This window comes from Centroberyx gerrardi, chromosome 9 (genome assembly GCF_048128805.1).
Source record: "Centroberyx gerrardi isolate f3 chromosome 9, fCenGer3.hap1.cur.20231027, whole genome shotgun sequence".
In the NCBI taxonomy this organism is placed as follows: Eukaryota; Metazoa; Chordata; class Actinopteri; order Beryciformes; family Berycidae; genus Centroberyx; species Centroberyx gerrardi.
Genome location: NC_136005.1, coordinates 16,748,609 through 16,769,550, shown reverse-complemented (window position 1 = coordinate 16,769,550; position 20,942 = coordinate 16,748,609). Strand labels below are relative to the sequence as shown.

The 20,942-nt window shown below is 42.4% G+C and overlaps 1 protein-coding gene across 2 annotated transcripts in view; it reads right to left on the bottom strand.

The window, feature by feature from the left end:
- The window catches only part of lnx1 (ligand of numb-protein X 1), a 34,688-nt gene extending 32,904 nt beyond the window's left edge, over window positions 1-1,784 (bottom strand). For both annotated transcript variants that reach the window (XM_071895564.2, XM_071895565.2), the window contains exon 1: window positions 1,534-1,784. The gene's annotated coding sequence lies outside the window, so the exon portion shown is untranslated. The remainder of the gene's footprint in view (window positions 1-1,533) is intronic.
- Window positions 1,785-20,942: the final 19,158 nt, after the last annotated feature.

Sequence of the window (20,942 nt, the reverse complement as noted above, 5' to 3'; positions counted from 1 at the left end):
ACATTTACTTTTACTTACATAATTACTTACTAACGTCAGCATCAAACATCTCAGAGTAGGAATGCTGATCTAGACGCTGTCCATAAATATGACCGTAAACAAGCCAAGGCTACCTGGTCAGTGACACTACATTGGCGCTACTATTCAGAGAAGCTCGATGAACACGGGCCCACAGCCATGCCCCATCACACAGAGAGCAGAGAGCAGCATAAAGCAGCCTGCAGCAAGGCACAAGTCAAGGCTCAGACCCACACACTCTGACATAGTTTGAACAACAGCGCTGTTCGAACATGTCTCTGAGACACACAGCATTCCAGAAAGCCATTTTTCAACTACACTCACTTTGTGAAGAAACCTGTTTCAAACCCACACTCGCATCATAAAACAGAAGGGTGGAGAAAACAGAAACAGGAGCGCGTTCCTTGAGATCTTGGCCTTGTCAAGTGATGTTTCGGTATTAACCAGACAAAATACAAACTAAAACTAATAACTGAAACTTAGATAACAGAGTGATTACGGGCCATATCTTAAAATTAGATAACTTGGAAAACTCAGAGCACAATTTGTATACACACCCTGTAAACAATCTCCAGATACTCGAGAATACACGAGAGTGTTACTCACACATGCCCTGCAGGGAAGTTCACACAGCACGCCTCATGCCCACGATCCATATTGTGTTGTGTGGTAGACACTTAAAACAGTGCTAAATCAAAAATCATCTAATATCAGTTATGTAACAACTACATAGCTATGGTACCATATGTGCTACAGGCATGTTTTTACTCCAGTTTTTTAGAAATCAAATTCTCAACTATTTAGAATTGGCCACACAGATAGCATTCTCTAAACCAGTAACATTATCTAACAGAATATTTTTCAAATCTAGCACTCTGCAGTATTCAGCTCCATTTAGGATGAACATATGGGTGTGGAGTACAGTATACTCCTTGCCCTCTCAATACCCTCTGCATCCTCTGTGTGTGTGTGTGTGTGTGTGTGTGTGTGTGTGTATGGGTCCCACTCAGAGTTCATTAGTGATCTCCAGTGAGACTGAGCCAGACCTGACACCTCAGTCTGGGAGAACAGCTGCAGGTAGATGTGGAGCTGTGTGAAGTGTCTCTGATAGCAGAATGGCTGACTGGATCAGCACAGACTGTACTGAACACCAACTGAGACGCCGAGGTTACCAATCACACACATAGATAAAACTACAGCTACACATACAAAGGTGTATCGCAAAGGCAGTTATAGGCAGGCACTCATTCACTCACACACACCCACACACACACACACATACATACACACACACACACACACACACATTGAAAGTGCCCAAACATACTCACACAGAGATACAATGCAAATTAATTCAAATAGCACTGACAGGCAACAAGCATATGGGACAAAATTTTCTAACTAGTTAGCGAGTCAAAGTTTCACCCTCTGAGCATTTCAGATAAGTAACAAACACACCCAGAGAAGGCTTTGCTTTCCTATTTTCAGAGTAAAGGGTATGGCCATGATACTTACATGAATTCATGAGCGGCGGCCACTTTCAACAGTGCAGTTCACCTGGACAGGTAATGTCCTCGGACAGGGTGTAACACTAGACCCTCCACAGGAAGAGGGGGAGGAAAGGAGAGCTAAAGACTCGGTGAAGAGGACTTTGTCCCAGTCACAGAGCCTGTTGATTGGTTGTTGGTCTTCAGTGGAGAAATGTTATCCGCCTGTTGGTCTCGGGGGAATTCTGCAACCCGAAGCAGGGAAGACTGTTCCTGTGTCAACTCAGAGCCTGCTCACCTCTAACAGGCCAAGGTGATCAGGAAGTAGCAGGGCAGAGGGGCGGAGCCAGAGAAAAGGTAAATAAGGGAACTGCCCAAACCTGCTCTTCAGATTTCAGAAGAAGCTGGAAATACTTTCCTTTAAAGGGAAAACGTCAGAGACAGTGGAGTGGGGAGAGGAAAGGAGAGAATAGTTGATTGCCAAAATCTATGTTGGAATACCTTGTTGAGACAGCTTGCTAAAGTGCAAAGGCACCACTACCAAAACAAAAGCATATTTTGTAATAAAATATTGAGACATCTTGCAAAAGTGTACCAGTAGTGTGAACTACAAGTTCTGACAGGGCCCAGTGTACCACAACGAAAATGTAATAACCCACAAAAAATCCTCTACATTGTACACACCCACAGGATCGATGTCCTGGAAGCCATTTGCGTTACTTTCTGTAAATACAAGGACTGTGTTCCAGCATGTCCCCCAAACAAGAGGCCCATAATCTGAATAAATTGCAACATGTTTCAGGCTTAGATAATGCTACCATATAGTGTACAATACAGACACTATTATACTTGTTGCTTGTAGAGCCTCCTTTGTTTTTGCTGTGGTTTTCCTGCTGTCTGACAATAGTGGCTTTTGTAAATCTGTGCGTGCGACTCTGGCTTTGTACTGAAACAGTTGTTATCCTCATTTTCAGATGTGGTTTCCGTCTTGGCTTTTCTTACCTCACGGTGCTCTTTAAACCTGGAGACTGTGAGCCACAGGTGCTCAAGAGAGGCACAGACATGAGTGGAGAGCAAATGATGTTTCTTCATGAGTCAGTCTGTGACGCACGAGTTGAATCATTACTTAGCTGATATGTAGAAAATATTCTCAAGGCACTTAGCCGAACCCATTCTGTTGCAGTCAGATCCATGTGATCATACAGCGCATTCCCTTCTTTCTCTGTGATCATTTGTGATTCATGCTATAACTGAGAAGACATACAGAGTATATTGCCATTATTCTTTCAAAGAACATAAGTGACTCATGTGGTTCCATGCAAGAAGGGCAAAAGCAGCAAAACAATTTAGGTGATGAAAGCCTTGCTCTTCCATCAGAAATCCTTCATCAAAATAAAATGAAGGAAATCTTCACTGAAATTACCCTTGGTTCCTGCTAAATACACATTAGCCAATTTTTAATCAACTTACACATAATCACATAAAATCATAAAAGACATCCCCTGTCTCCATAATACGACAAGTTGTCATCACATTCCCTGAACACCATCCCTATTATGTAGACGATCTTCATAATTTAATTTATTTATTTATTTGTGGGTTAAGGTTATTGCCTTTATTAGTTACTTCCAGGTAGCGAGAGACAGGGAAGACTGAGAGAGAGAGAGACGCCATGCAACAAAGGTCATAGACTAGATTCGGTCCCAGGACGTTGTATTTACATGACCTTTACCTTTATTACCTTAGCCCACTGAGCCACGCCCCCAACAGTCTTCCTCAACCCATCCCCTAAAACATATTGAACGAGTCCCGAAGCTAGAAAGGAGCTACAAGCCCAAGTTAGGAGTGCAACTAAAGCCTGTATTAAACCCTGCTGAAGCCTGGGGTTGCATGTGGGCTAACAATAAGCACTGGTTTGCCTCATTATGCTATGGAGAAGAGGCTATTCACACTCTAAGTCGCAGATATCTATTGTAGAATGCTGACTCTATAGGCAAATCTCTCTCTTTATTTTAACAGTATATTGCCCTCAATTATGTCTGTCTTGTTCAACAAAGCCTAAAGATGCTCAAATGTTGAGTGTTTTATGTCAGAACCATGTCATTATAAGTTAAACCCTAAACAAGAGAATGAAATGCACTATCAGTTTAGCTTTGTTGAGTGCTGATTTCCACATATCTTCAAAACAGCGTGGATTAACACACTAAGCTCTTAACTAGACTGATATATTCACTTTCAACAAGTATGCCTTTCCAATGGTTGCGTTCATTTGAGACTTTCTTCAGAAACTACGAAGGATGGAGCTTTTTCACTCTCAGTCATTGTTTCAATTATTAATCATTGAACCATCCACAGTCCAGCCATTCTCTACGGAAAGAGATTAGTTCCATCATAAATTGTATTTGGATTCCATAAATCTAAATTTGTCATGCTCATATTGAACCGTTGAATTACAAAAAATGAATCTGTTGAATAAATAAATTCAACAATTGAATTTATAAGGCACAGTTTGACATGACACTGGCTTGAAATTCAATGTGATTATTATTGAATTATACTCTTCACTATAATTTCAAATTGAGTTTTCTTAGTTCAGATTCAGCTTCCTGAGCCTCCTAAGGCTGCCAACAGTGGGCCTGCCGCCCGCCACCCACCGCCCACCGCTTACCGCCCACCCCCCGCCGCCTACCCCCGCCCCTTTCTTCATTTAGCCAAACACAAGCAAAACAGTTGCAAATGCTGTCATATGTTTCATGCCAGTGAATGAATTGTGTTGGGAACATCATGTCTACTTGATAAATCAAGCACATTTATGAGGGGGCGAAGTAACAAAAATTAAATGATAAAAATAGATGTGACGAAAATGCTTGCAAATTCAAAAATTGAGCAATAGCTTGAAAAGACGATTCCATTAAAATAGAGGTGATTTGATAAAAATAGAGCCATTTTTATAATTTATGACCACTTTCTCTCATTCAGCCCGTATCGTATAAACAACAAAATTGCTGGTTATCGTTTAAGGCGAGCCCTAAAAAGGCAGACATAACAAAAACTAACTGATAAATTTAGAGGTGATGACAATTAATGTGAGTTGAATTTAAAAAATTCATTTAAAATTGAAAAATTGTCAAGTGATGATAAAAATCAAAAGCAATTTGATTTTTATTATCTTTCATTATTCACTCCCTAACCCTAACCCAAAACTGCCATAACACATCAGAAACACATCAGAATCACATCAGACATTCATGGATGAGGCTCTCAAGAAGCTGAATCTGAGTTAAGAAAAACCTAATTTGAATTGGGAAAACAGAATTTGAAAGTATAGTTAAATATTAAACTCGATAATAATCACATTCCATGTCAAGCTATTGCATTCAATTTCTATATTATGCCTTACAAATTCAATGTTTGAATCGATTCATTCAAGCAATCATTTTTTTTAATTCAACAGTTCAATATGACAAATTCAAATTAATGCAGTTACAATTTCTGCTGGCACTAATCTCATTCCATAATTCTCTTTTATCCTCAAATTTCTCTTGTTTTAACTTCCTCTCCTCTCCTCTCCTCTCCTCTCAGTCCCTCGGTGATTCCCTCCGTGACGTTTCTGTGATTGAGAGAGTGAAAGGTATTTGTCAGTCTGATATCCTCACACTCACTGAACAATTAGGCTGAGTACTGGCCTCCTCATTGGGTGAGTGCTGGTTGATGAACGAGCAACAATAGAGCTCAGTTAGTTTAGTGACCTTTACAACCGTCATTTTACTCCCACTCCACTTTCAACATGTCTCTTCTCTTCTCTTCTCTTCTCTTCTCTTCTCTTCTCTCATCTCCTCTTCTCTTTTATTTTCTCTCCTCTCATCTCTTCTCTTCTTCACTTCTCTTCTCTCCTGTTCTCTCATCTTCTCTTCTCTTTTCTCCTCTTCTCTTCTCTCATCTTCTCTTCTCTTTTCTCCTCTTCTATTCTCCCCTCTTCTCTCATCTTCTCTTCTCTTTTCTACTCTCATCTCTTTTCTTTTCTCTCCTCTCCTCTCCTCTCCTCTTCTCTTCTCTTCTCTTCTCTCCTCTTCCTGCTGTTTCTATTTTCCTTTCATTCGACTGTGATGAAAGGCATAATATTAGAATGTGGTTAGAAATGCACATAAAAATGGTTCTTGTGTTGAAAAAATATGGACTACGGTGTGTGCCACTACTGTGATTCAAAGATTTTGAGTTTGTCTAGCTCTGTAGTTCTCTTTGAAGCGCTGAAGTGAGTGGAACCTGCATCCTGTTTCATTTCTGCTGAGTCCTCAGCTCCCTGCTGCTGGAGTTTATCTAAACACTGTGGTGCAGGTGAAACCAATCTCCCCCCTCTCTCTAGGACACTTTCTCTTCTTTCTCTTATTTCACACACACATGCACACACACACACACACACACAGACACACACACACACACACACACACACACACAGAGAGAGAGACACTTTCTTGCGCTCTCTATCTCTTCTCAGTTAGCTGTGCTTCACTTTTCTCTGACACAGTTTTCTCTGAGCCGCTGCAATGATTTGAATTCAGATGGCACATGAGAATGTAAAAGCTCTGGGTGATACAAATGCAGGAAAATCTTTTCCTTTTTGCTCACTTTTTGAAATACCCTGCATCGTTTTTTTTCTCCGATCCATTCTCATGTGGCTATGAAAGGTCGGTCGTCTCTCTTCCCTCCACACAGCATCCATATTTCATGGTAACAATGCTAATGTTCCTCCCAGCATGAATATTGAATAGGGAGACGGCAGGAGGAAGGTCATCAGATAGACGCAACAGAGCCAGCTCCCTCCATCGCCACAGAGATGGCCTCCTTCTTGTCCTTCTAATGTGATCATTCACTATAGATGCATGTTTATGTGTCTGGAGGGAAGCTGAGTGTTTATGTGTGTGCGAGTCGGGGGCAAAGGAGGGGGACACACTAAGAGAAACACAGTTTGTCAGACATACATAAAAGTTATATACTGCTTCTCAACCTTTTCTCCTTAGCCTATTTAACTATGGTACTTAGCCTATGGTATATACAGTATGTAGCCATTATAATATTTCCTCCTCTACCACAAGTAAGCCTCGTGCTTGCTATATTCAAACAAGACTGCAGTGTAACCTCTTTGTTATAAAGGAATTATTTGCAATTCAATTTCTCTTCAAATGTCAGTGCAAAAAATCACCAAGTAATCAGTACTTTGAGAGAAATGGGTTTTGTGTTGTTCAATTCAATTCACTTTATTTGTCCCTGAGGGGCAATTGCAGAGTTGTAATATGTCTTTTTAGTTAAACTGTATTTACAACATTTAAAAAGAAAAGGCTGCAGTGGTTGCTGGAGTATCAATGCAAGATAAATGCATTATGCTGGACTTCTACAAAGGCTCACACTGTATAGACTAGTGTAAATTTGATTCATTATTACAGTAATCAGTTGTTGTTGATGGAGTTAGACACTGCATTCTGCATCCGTGTGAAAAGATTTTACTATTTTTAGACCAGCTTGTAGGGTAGGTTTCACCTGAACTGGTACGGTACAGTAGGCAAACAAAGGTAATGCTTTTAGACTTGGCCCTTACCTTGTCACCTGGGTAATTATTCAAAGAGCTGAAAAACATTAGTCATTTCACCCTCTCTGCACTGCAGTCAACTGACGCACATTCTTACGGAGCAGAAAATAGAAACAATCCTCTTCCCTGCTATCCCCATGTCGCTGTCCATTTGGTTTACCTCCACACCACTACCCATTCCTCTCTTTCTTCTATCTTGCTTCTATTCAGACTCTACACTCAGCCTTTCCATTTTGCCTGTTCTTATTTTGTCCAATCTCATGAAAGGGATGCTATTTCACTTTGGTTCTTGTGGGTTTTCTCATGAACGCATTTTCAGAATAAGAGTCAAACACTTTCAATCTTTCCTGGTAATCCTTAGATCACTAATTCAAGGTGGCATTTGAAACACACAAGTGCTCCTGTCTCATCTCGTTTCCCTTGCCCTTCACTCACAGGAGTAATAGAATGTGGCTTTCCATCACTCCAACTTTGACAGCCACTAAACAACAATGCGTTTCACTTTCACATATTTGCACACAAAATGCCACACATCAGAGAGGAGCTCATCCATTAGTTCCTGCCTTCAACCACTGGCTCACTGCCACCTGCCCCAAACCCCGCCCTCCTCTAACACACCTCAGTCTGGAGGTAAGGTGGCAGAAGACATCAAGAAGGATGAATTTTAGAGCATTTTTATCCGAGGCATTTGGGAGGTGTTACACTTCTCCTTTATCATTGCTGGACTCTTTCGCACAAAAAAAGCATGGTCATAAAGTAGGGCAGTCGATTTTAATTTTCTCAACTCTGACAAAATAATATGGGGAAATAATGACGTATTCAATAAGCCATTAGTCAGAAGTCAAAAGGGGCTCCATAATCCTGTCATACTGGTAAAAGTGCCTGGTGTGCCTGCGTGTGTATGCTTGTGTGTGTATGTGTGTGTGTTCATGTGTGCAGATCTGACAGTAATCAATGGTCTGAATGTCATCATTCATAGTGCATTGGATGGACAGTGTTATCTGTTATGCTATTTGTCAAATGTCACAGTGACAACGAGCCAGATTGTGACGAAAGGGGAAGACATTTGTACATGTGGGACAAGAGGGACAGACGCTGAACAGAATACAGAATCAGAAGAGGGGAGAAGACAAATGAAAGAGAGCACAGACAGAGCGAGAGAGAGAGAGAGAGGGAGAGAGAGAGATAAAGCGGGTGTTGTGTCTCCTCGGTGAGGTGTCTGGCCCAGGCTCAGTGCTCAGTGTCGACTCGGTGGTCTGAGTCTCAGGGGGGAACCAGAGCGTTGCTGTTCCAGCAGGTAACACAGCTAACGCCAGCCAGCAAATGAAGATGAATGCACTTAATCTCCCTGCTGCCAAAACTACACCTCAGCATTGACATACGCACACATACAAAGACACATACAGGGCCACACACACACATTAACCATCAATCTGACACAGGCGTTGTGGCCAAAGTCTTCACATTTTACTTATATTTCAATGCGTCTGACACCCAGTATAGAACATTTTGTATACGAGTGTGTATACGTGCAAATATGTGTGTACTGAAGTGGCTGTTGAAGGAGAATTAGAGCAGGGCCACAGATGCTAGACAGCAGGACAGTCTCATTATCCTGGTCCAATGTGAGAGGCTACCAGCAACCCCTGCCAACCCTGTATGTCACTCAAAACTTGCCCTTGGTAACAGTGGGCCAGTCTGATTGGCCAGCCGGTACTGTAACGGGAGAGGGCTGATTAAAATGCCTTATAGTGTGAAGCTAAACAGAGAACATACACAACACTATGAGCATTTAAAATATGCAGTGTTTGCTTGGCTGCAATTTAATGTGAAAATTTCCATTTTGTCTAGAGGCAACAATGTGCCTGGATGATTGAATGTATAATGCATGTGAGAGAGCATGCAGCATACATATCATCCTTTCATCTTGTTAACATCGTTAACAACTGCAGGTCCCAGGATGCACTGTGTCTCAGAGAGGAGAGGTCTCTCTCTGTTTGTTCAATCCCCCCTTTCCAGTCCTAGACACGCCCTCCATCTCCCAGCAGGACCACCTTGCCACTCAAGAGCTGTGAAAACACACTGAGTCCATCGGGAAAAGATGACAAGAGGAGAGCATCCTCACCATAATCCTCCATGACACTAACATCAGGATCAGTGGAGATGGGAAGCCTGCATGCTTCCCCACACTAGCTCAACATCTTCTTCCATCCGGAGAAATATCACCACCTCCCCCACCCCCACCTATCCCGCTACCCTGTGACATCACAAGGTATACGAGCTAGTAAATGAGGCTTGGAACATAATGTCAAGAATGGCACTATATGGTTATGTAAAAGTCTAGTCTGGTTGCAGTATACAGTACATAAATAAGAGGCCTGTTAGGGGCCATGATGGTCTTACTCCTGCAATCCTTTCGGAGTATTGTGATTAAATTGGGCTTATGATGCAACAGTCCAGATGACCAGGACTTACAGGTATGTGAACAGACGGAGTCATTCATCACAGCCTTAATCCTCTCATCCTTTTGTTACACAGTCACTCCACGCTGCTGCCATGCAACCCATCATACACATGCATAGCACTCACCGTGAAAACAACACACAGTCAGTGTGTCAGTGATGATGTCATATCCATCCCACACATGTATTCAGATGATGCTAACATGCACAAATTCACATACATGCACACACAAAAAAACCCACCACACCATGTGTATGCTCTAAGATAGGTAGGAGAAGATGCGAGGCTGAGGGCCTGTTCCTGTTTAGTGTTTCTGAAAGCAACATCAATTTGGGAAGGCCTGTTGAGCTTTGGATGAATTAAGCTCCATAAATATTCAAAAGTCTCTCCTCCTCTCCCTCTACCCTCCTGTGATCGCTTAGCTGCACGTCCAAAAAGCTTTAGATCTCTGCATGCACTAACTTCCATAGGGGCTATAAAAACTTCTCAGTACAGGGAAATTCAACATGTTTATTTGTTGTGAAAAATATTCAAATATTTAATATGGGACGTGAAACCTTGCAGGGATTATGCCGCAGCAAATCACATTAATCTAAAATCATAATTATGACATCAGTGTAATTGTTCTGCCTGGGTGTTGTGACATCCATTTGTGATGTTCCTTACTTCTGTCTGTCTGTTACCATGGAAATAAGCTTCTAATTTCATGCTTGTTGCTACCACATTGTTACCTGGTCCTGGTTTATTTTCTGCTTTCTGCACTGTTATCTGGCCGACTGTTTTGCATGTCTCTGAAGCCTTGTGTTCCTTGCTACTGCTGCAGTATTTCTGTGTTGTATTGATTTTCATTGTGACATCACAATGCTTCTCTGTCTGTGTTCCCATCCTGGACCCTGATGTGTTTCTCTGGCCATTGTCTTTACTGCTCCAGTTTTTCATCTGAACAGCTGTTATGCTCTTAAGCCAGCCACCGGTAGGCAACTCAGTCTTTGATGTGAAGCATCCTGATGCCTCTCATTCAGCCTCGGGGCTTGGCTTTATAGTGTCACATTGACCCAGACAACAGCCGTGTCAAAGAAATACTATAGAAATGATATGACATCATATGTAATATGACAGCATATACTGTATAGTGCAGCATGTACTACTACTACTACTACTACTACAACTACTACTACTACTAAAAATAATAAACGTCATCCTAAATATGAATTGTACTAACAGTTGCTACACTGTGCAGTGCCTTCCTAGACAAAGTTACACAATTACAGGGCTGGAGTCAAAAGACTAAGATGTCAGTGATATGTGAAGTGGAGCTCTTGTGTGATGACAGATATAGGTTTCAAGCAATATAAGTGCATTCTGAGGATGATCTATATGCTCTATTTGAGTAAAATCTAAGGCAGCTTTCATGTGAAAACCTTGTCCTCGTTTTCTTCTGTGTAGAAGGCATGGTCTTTTCACAGGCTTTTGCAACAATGTGCCTTTGTCTTCTTGGGTGTCCCATACTGTGTGTGCAATGTTACCAGTATCTGCAGGACACACACAGGGTGTACAGTTTTCATAACCCAGGGGTGACATAAGATATTCAAGCAAAACTGCCCAAGCCTCTGAGAAAGGCTTAGCAGAAACAGGGTCAGAGTCAGATAAAGAATAACAGTATTTGAATCTGAAGTCATTATGATAAGAAAAAAAACAGTGTGTGGGAGACTGAGAAGGAGAGCCACTGCGTTAAAGCGGTAGAGAGCTTGGCTGTGCACGTCACAAAGCGGGGAGAGAGCCGACGTGGCAAATAAAGGGAGGTTGGAAGGATGGGGAGGGCAGTGCGAGACTAAGGCCTTTTTAAGCCATCTTGGGAAAGGTTGGTGCGTGGAAAGGGATGGGAGGGGAAGGGAGAAGGAGATGGTCAGATGACTGTGAGGAAAACCGAGCCAGAGATTAATGGATGTGTGTAAAATGAGACTGTTCTACCGGGAGTAGAAGGCCAAGAGTGACACTTAGGTCACACTTGGAGCTGTGCCTCTCTCTGTCTCTCTCTCTCTCTCTGTTTTTCTCTCCATTTAACACACTCTCCCCTTCCTGTGCTCTTTCCAGCGCCCGCTCCTTTCATCCCTGCTCCTCATCCCTTTCCCTCTGGTCCCTTTTCCCCCCACCCTCTCCCATTCTTCCTCCCTCCCTCGACCTCCCCTGCGGCTGTTCTGTGACGTTGGGCAGACGTGGAGGTTAGCATCACTGAGAGGATGGAGGGGAAGGCGCGAGGGGGGTGCGGGCGGGGGGGATCAGACATAAATAGAAACTGACCTGTCATGAACGCACACTCACACACACAGTTACCAAACATTAACGCACTGACACACGGATAAACAAGGTAAACACACACACTTAACATATTTAAGCAAAGGTTGTATACTGTACTAACAGAATAATCTCTTTTCTGTGTTTTTCCTTTTTTTTGTAGGAGGATTAAAATAAAACGCCAACTACTGTAAGCTTAACAGAGTATGATGTCCCTGGTGATTCAGGGAACTGATGTCCTCCCTCCAGATGCCTACTCCCTTGCCAGTCTCTCTCTCTCTCTCTCTCTCTCTCTCTCTCTCTGTGTCTCTTGAGGAGAAGTAGAGCTGTAGTCAGATAGCTCAGGTTTACCCAGCATGGCGGTGTTCTGCTCTATCTGCCAGCAGTCCTGTGCTGCATCGTGACAGAGCAAGCTTGGTACAGAACATAACCACTTAGCCAAACCCCTGGCAGAGAAGACGAGAGAGGGCAGAGAGAGAGACACACGCACACAGACAAGAGAGGTTGTGTGAGAGAGATAAGTGTGGATGGAAAGTTAAATGAAATAAAACAGCGTGTGACAGGCAGACAGAAGCAGTCCTCCCTCAGTTCACCCTCACGCATTGATGATCAATTAGTATGTAGCTCATGAAACTATGAAGCCCAGAGACGGGCCATAGAAGCAAGAGAATTAGATTTGCAGCATGGAATAGCTTTGAACATGTATTTTGTATGGTCAAAGCTATTCCATTGGAATTTAAAGTGGTCTATTAATCGCAGAGTGGGTGAAAGAGAGTGAGAGAGTGAATAATAAAGGGGTCCTTGGACTGGTTGTAATCCCATTTAGCTGCCCCCTAATCCTGTGGTATAGATGGCCTGAGCTGGGTTGACTATACTGGATACTAATGACAGAGGATATTGATTGTGGTGAGGGCCTATTTTTAAACTGAAATTGTTACATAATTAACAGTGGATCAATAAGTCAATTGAAGGAGAAAGAAGAACAGTGGCATAGCCCACATATAAACATGTTAACAGCCCCCAAGGGAGCTGTGTGCATGAGCCTTATAATGCCCCCTTCTCCACCATAAACACGCTTTCAGACTCTCTCATACAGACACAGACACACATACAAACAAACATGTATATGCAGATCTCTCTGGTTATTATTATTATGCGCAGAGCAGCCAAAGAATGAAGAGTGATTTGTGTCTGAAATTCACTGGCTGTTGATAGCTTACACAAGAAGGAGCAATCAAGTGGCCTCAAACCAATAAAAGGGAAGCACTGAACTGGTGAAGTAGGAAATTATGTACAGATTGAATTTAATTCATTCTCTTTTGTCATTTTTATTACAAGAAAGAATAGTCTGTGTTTAGTCATTATGCACATTATGCAAAACAATTCTAATTAAAGTAACAAGCATCTCCATTTTGTATGGTGTGCTGCTCTTTCACTCACTTGAAAATGGAGTGTTATGTATTTTTTCACTCAGACTGTGAAAACAAAATGATAATGTAAGAGTGGTATTGGTGAAAAGGTAATACTTTAGAGGGAGATGTAATACATGTGTGGCTAAAGGTGCACAGTCTCACTGCTTACTATTGATCAGAGTCGCTCTACTGTAAGCAAAGCTTTGTTCAGGTTTCCAGTGCACCATGCTTTATGTATGCAGTAAAAATGGATCTGAGTTACTAAGAGCCTAATGATGGAGCCTGGGTGTCTATGTGACAATATTCATTTAATATATAGCCCAGTGGTGTAACTTGAAGATTCACTGAAAGAATTATAGACACAAACACAATGTGTGTGTGTGTGTGTGTGTGTGTGTGTGTGTGTGTGTGTGTGTGTGTGTGTGTGTACACAAGCATTGTTATACACATGTACAGTAATAAAATGCACATGTGCATGAGCACACACACAGAAACAGAAACAGACACACACACACACACACACACACACACACACACACACACGGTTATGTAACAGCCGAGATCTGTTGTTGAGATTGTACAGACATAACATACTATGGCCTTGAAACCTCAGCAAATACTGAGCTCTCTAGCACACTCATTAAGCAGTGATCGTAAACCACCAAAATTTTGCTGCAGCTGAGAGGAAACTGAGGATAGGGTTGGGATTAACTTAGCATTTTTATAGGAGACAACATGATTACTTTTAGCTGGATCAATACATGTTTTAAACCGATCATATGTCTCAGGTTGCACCAACTGGTGAATTTGTGCCAACCTCACGTATCTCCATAACAACTGTCAATTTTGATTAAACAAGCAGTTTTGCTTGTTTAATTCTGTGATTACTTTCAGTTTCAAGAGCCATCTGCATAAACAAGGCTACAGTGCTAGAGTCAGAGAGCTGCTGCCTCAGTCAGAGAGTTGCCATCACTCCAGAGTGATGGGGTTAAGTCAGACTGGTAGTGTACTACTGCTGGAGTCATCAAGATGCGACTGCCGGAGCACACAGCCAGTATTTAGCTCTAATGAGTCTCTGACTTTGAGGCACATCAATGAGGCGCCTCATTCATAATAAAGAGCTTCAGTCCCGCGGGTGGGAGCTAAATGAACTGGGACCAAATGCAGGCAAACAGTTTAGCCTACTCCCTTAGCTCTGTGAGTATAGGCTGTGATAATTAGCCAGGCAGCTAAAACCCAGAGAGGTCTGGTCATACTGTTTGTGATACAGAAGATATCAGATGTACTGGTGGGGTGGCAACACATGTGAGCACCTTGTGCAACTCACATTACGACCAGCCTATAGGTCAAACCAGGATACAAAGGGCCTGGGATAAAAGATAAAAAGACACCAAATAAATTTTAGAATAAGTTTTTCCTCCCTCCCCATTATGCCTGTGAGTTAGCAACCATTGATTACATCTCATCATCAAGTAGGGAATTCAACTCTCTAGACCCTAGAAATAAGTAATCTAACAGAAGACTTATGGGACACAGACTCAGGATGAAATTAAACACAGAGCAATTGAAGCAAATAATCTTACAAAACAAACAAACATATGCTATGCCCTGTGGATCCTAAAATAAATGCTATGCTTTGTCACACACTCTTCACAAATCCCCTGACAAATGATCAATGGATAAGCTCTGCAATGCTAATACCCGGTACAAAGCGCACAGGGGGATTAACAATGTTTATCATCATTATCCTAATAGTCCCCATCCAAATGAAATGAATTCTGGGAACTCATTTGTGCCTCCCAACCCCTGAATGTGAGCAGACAGCACTGATGAGGCCATCACACACACCTCAGCAGCAGCCATGATGGATGGCATCCATACAGGTCAGCTCTGACGGTGATTGATCAGCCTCCAAGGCCAGCGATCCGAGCCGCAGCCAATGTGACAGAGATGAGGGGAGACGTGCGTGGAGGGGGCAAAGAGGCGCATGACAAAGCATTCATCACACGACAGTCACATGTTGTACACGTACATGTTGCCTCCTCACATATCATAGCACCGCGCGCACACAAATTGCTGTACATGTACAGAGCAAAAATCGACATGCAGTGCTGCACCTGTAAAACACTTGAGGATTTCTGCTAGCCTACTTTATGAAGTATACAGCATGTAAAAACATCACTTACCTCCACTGTGTAGTGAGCTGTTGGTCTTGGTTACAGACTGTGTTGTTCCAGGCTTGCACAGCAGCTAACACAAGACACACGATCAAATGTTACTCGTTCAAAGTCACAAAGTTGCAGAAACAGGCACATGCTGCTTCCATATATGCGTGTCCTCAGTAATTGTATCCAAAGCTACAATTGATCAGGGAACATGGTAACATCAGTGGCCTTGGCCCCCTGGTAACACCAGCCCAAAGGGACTTACTGTTATTAGCTCACATCCTTACATAAGATTCATTTAAATCAAATTTACATTTCAGTCAGCAAAATTTTCATTTGATGGATGCTTCCTTAAATTATTTGTTTAACTGTTAGTCAAATGATAGTCAGCAAGATTAGTTGCAGTGTGTCTGAAGAAGTAACTTTATACTGTTCCTACCTACAACACTCTGTAAGACTTCTTTCTGTGCATGTCAGAATTTTTTTTTTTTTTTTTCATTGCTCCTCATTCTCGCCCACTTAAGCACCTTACCATGGTGACTAAGAATCCTTCTCTCTGCCTACCTTGACTCACTAATTGATTACATTGTGTTTTTCGCGGAAGTCAGGTAAAATTGCTCCATTAACAGTTCTGAAAATGGCAACCCTGCTGTGGCTACTGTTCTTTTGCTCCAAAAGCTCCTGCAATCTAGTCTAAGTACAGCTTTTAAAAGGTCCAGTTTCTGGGAAAGGCTGAGCATGAGTGATTCAGGAATCAAAGGTAAAACAAGTTAAGTGCAGCTCTCTTTCTATCATACTAAAGCAACAGTGCCGTCTTAATGTATTTACTGCCCCAACACACACACATGCAATCTTAGAGCGCTTGCTGCCTATACATGAATGGAGACATATGAAACAATAAGACTGTGATAACCATATCAACATAATTTCACTTTAAATTATCAACATAATTACATTTGCATTTTAAACACTACTCTAATTGGATGTATATAATCACATTTTTGCATTAAGTAAACAATTTACTAACAAATAAATGACTAATTACTTACTTACTGCTGCTTCAAGAATAGCTTAGTTTGTCTATGAAATTAATTAATAAGGCTGAATGTTTTACCTCAATCCACTCAATTATCCCAATTGCTCATGTTCCCTTCTACACATACTTATGGGATTTCCTTCAGCTGGATTGAAATAACCTACCTTGCTGTTGCTTGCTGGTACTCTCTGAATTTCTTTTTACAATACCCAATAATGAAAGACATAGACACACACACATGCACACACACACACGCACACACACACACACACACACACACACACACACACACACACACACACACACACACACACACACACACACACACACACACACACACGACCCAGTACACTATTGTTCTGGAGTTGTAAACTTCCTTTTTCAGGATGAGCCTAGAACATTGGGGACACAACTGTTTTAAACATCATGTCCAGAGGCTGAGAGATTCAGGTCAGATCTGTAGACAGAACAGCGAGGCCTGGATCACACTGGCCCCAAAGAACATAAGGAGATACTGAGATTGTGCTCTCTGAAAATAAACCAATGAATGTACTGATCACAACACCCGGCATAACTACAACTTGCTCCATAAATAGATACTATACACCAGGGCTATTCAATTACAAATTCAATTGGGCCAGATTTTAAAACCAGGAAATGTAGATGGGCCAGACATTTTCAGCAGCCTATTTAAAACCTTTTTTTCGCTTTTGGTAATGACAAATTTTAAACAAACGCAAATGAATGTAGTAAAAAATAGCAATGTTTATTGTTTCACTTTTGAAATAATAAAAAAAAAAAATTCATCACATATCTAACCCAGGCACATCACAAAGTGCAGAAACAGAATAACAAAGAGCTATCAATGCACAGAATCATGTGGCAAGTGACAATAACAGTAACCAATAACACTCTATCTCTCTCTACCAGTATCTCCCTCCCTCCCTCTCTCTCTCCCACACACACACACACACACACACACACACACACACACACACACACAACAATGTTTATTGTTTCACTTTTGAAATAAAAAAAAAAATGTTTGGTCACATCTGACCCAGGCACATCACAAAGTGCAGAAACAGTCCAGGCAGGGTTAAACCAACGGTTTTCATTGTCAATTCTACGTTTGAGGCTTGACAGAGACATATTTTCAGAAAAAGTGGGGGTCGTCTTATATTCGAGGACTAGACAAACGTGTTCACAACATCAGATATTCTTTTTGAATGGATAAAGTACCGGTGTAAAACCGAGTCCTACACGGAGTGTTGCATTATGGGTTGTTTGTAGCCTTAATGTTGCTAGGCTAGCGAGTGTCTTAAAGTCTGTTTATAATGAGTCTGTTAGAGTCAGTCAGCCCCAAAAGTGTTTCGTTAGTCCATTTTAACCTGCAGGAGTTTCTGAAGGCTTGTGTAACGTGTTTTTCTGCCACGGAGGAAATAAATTCATGACGAGTGAAAACGAGTCCAAATTTTTATAAAATAATATTACAATTAAAATATAAAAATTGCTATTAAAATAGCCTATTTAATTCAAGCTCGCTTCTGGGCTGGATGTGGCCCGCGGGCCGCCAATTGAATAGGCCTGCATACACCTTGTTACCCCCCACACACATACTCACATGCATTTACTGTATGTATGACATCTGCACACATACTCCCACTTCCACCGCTTGGCTGCTCTCCACCAGTGATCCATCATCATGTAATTATCGTGACATTTACTTAGGCACATAAGCTACCACGCACATAAGCCCTCCCTCTGCTTTAGTCGAATAAATAACGTAGTAATAACCTTATGGGTGGGTGAGATCACCTCCACTCGTTTCATGAAACAGAGGAGAGGGGGAGGGAGAGAATGAGAGGAAGATCCAAAGGTATTTTCATGTAATTCTACCTTCGAAGAAATTGAATCTCCTGCCAGTGAATCATCCAATGAGGTAAAATTAGTTCCCATTTTCCCCTCAAGAAAGATATCTCTTCACTTTCATGCATATCTCTCTCTCTCTCTCTCTCTCTCTCTCTCTCATTGTCCTTCCATTCTATCGTCAGGGAATGTTTTTCTGTATTTGATTCACTTGATTAACCCTGACTGGAGGACACCGTGCCTTCACTGGGAGGGGGTTCAAATAAATATAGATTTACACAAATAGAAAAGACACACAATTACAGTCAGGCCTCTGTGGCCACTTAGGCCTGAAATAGCATGAACTAGGCAGCAGTGGGAGATTTATGAAGCCCAGAGCCCTCACCTTCCTCCAGGCAGGGGGCACAGAGCCACTCTGGGCAGCGGGGCCGCACAGGCTCCTCGCTTGGACGATGCCCGCTCATTTCCTAAGGGACGATTACGCATCAACAGTTAACACTCGGATACTGGACAACAGCGTTCCATTAGGCTGTAGGGGATCATCATCATGAATATATGCTGCTGTATATCTTCTGCAAGATTAGCTCCCCCGAAACACACATCACAGCCCACATCCAGCCAGCAACCCGCAAGCAGATTGGATGGGGAAGAGTGCGTACACTGCCAAGTCCCCCAAAACAAGCTTATGTATGGTTTAACCAAACAAAGTGTGTGTGCTACTTTACTTTCTTTTTTAAATAAAGTTTGTGCTACACATCTGATGCCAGAGTATAAATAATTCTATTTCTATTTATTCTTCTGGCTTTTATCTCTGTGAGACATGTGAATCACCCTGGGCTCGCATCCCTAAGCGAGTGTGTTTTTATCTGCCCGTTGTTCTCCCTTTTCCTGATGACTCTCTCTCTCTCTCTCTAGTGGTCTCTCATCTCTGTCATCAATGTTCTCTCTCCCTCTCCCCCTCTCTCTCTCCCAGTTATCCCCCTCCCCTAGGCCTTGGCACTGGTGGCAGTAGGTATTTTGGGGGCTGTCGTTCCCCTCCTTCTCCAAATGTCATCCACTCATGGTGTCACGTGGCATTTGGAGCGAGTCCTCTGGGGCTTGGCTGTTTGAAGTATTGATTGAAGTGCCCTCGTCCCCTGAGTGGCATTACGTAACAGAGATGCAAAAGATCCACAAAGTCAGTGAGAGCGAGAGAGAGAGGGAAGGAGAGAGAGCGGTGAGGGAGGAAAAAGGGAGGGACTTAGGAGATAGAGGGAATGAGAGGAAAGGCAGGGGGGCAGAGGAAAAGGATTTAGTGAGTGTAAACCATGTGGACGAGAGGAAGGTAATCACTGAATCTGCAGCCCATCCATCAGAGAACGGTGGAATCCTGGAGAACTGGAAACGTGTGTCATAGATCAAGCACTGCGTGGCTGAAAATAGGCCAGTGAAGGATGCTATCTTTACTCCATCATTATTATTGTGTCTTATGAGATCACAACGGTTCCTGGTGTTTTGGCACCGAGACACAGAAATCGAACAGAAAAATAAAAAAAAAGAGAGCACATTTCTTTGCAGTAAGAGATGGGCGAAAAGGACTGAAGCTTCTCAGCGGGATATAGCGCTTTTTAGTGCAAAAGTGCAACGCGGTGCACCGACAGTTTAACAGCTGAGCGTTTATTGTTTCAAACAATGTTTAGTGACAGCTGCACAGTCCGGGCTCCACCAAAGCTTGCTGACAGACAGGTACAGTGGCTGTTCGAGATTACTACTAATCCCAAAACACAAACATGCAAACCTCGCTGTCTCCTGTTTTATACGCATGTGTGAGTGTGTGCATACACAAATACACACTCACACACACACACACACACACATGTGCGCACATGCACACATACTTATGATATCAGAAGTTGTCATCACATGCCCTGCCTTTTCTTCAACCCTCACTACAATGTACCACCAGGGAAGACAAAAACACTAAAGAAACGGTGAAGCAATCCAGGATGTTGTCAACAACCCCCCCCCCCCCTCTCTCTCACACACACACACACACACACACACAGGCACAAACAGGAAGGATGGTCCTTGTTACACAAGGTCTTAGTTTGACACGCAGGACTCCCCACCATGATGTACGACCCCTCTTCAAAGATGTCAGAGATGGACGGCGCTGCGAGGACAGACTCAATATGTGACCTTTGATCCAACTCCGACCCCTGAACCACAATATACTCCCGGTGCTGCTTGATGGGCATGCATGTGTGTGTGTCTCTGTGTGTGTGTGTGTGTGTATGTGTGTGTTTGTGTGAGAATTCTTGCAAGTACGTGTTGACGCCTGTGTCTGTTTGCCAATGTGCCCTTACTTATCTGCCTTAAATGCCTCAGTACATTTTTCCTCCGGAGGACTCTCTCTCGGGTCTCTATTTATTTCTAAGGAATTTTTTTCCTCCACTGACCGTATCGAATTTGTGTCTGGGTGTCCTACTAGCATATTTTCCAGGGCCTTTCTAAGTGACTAAAAGTACATACGGCTGATATGGAAAGCAACCAACCAAAAAGTTGAATATAAAATTATCAAGTGTACACTGTTGTGAAAGATTGCTTTGCCCTTTTTATGGATCAAATGCCACG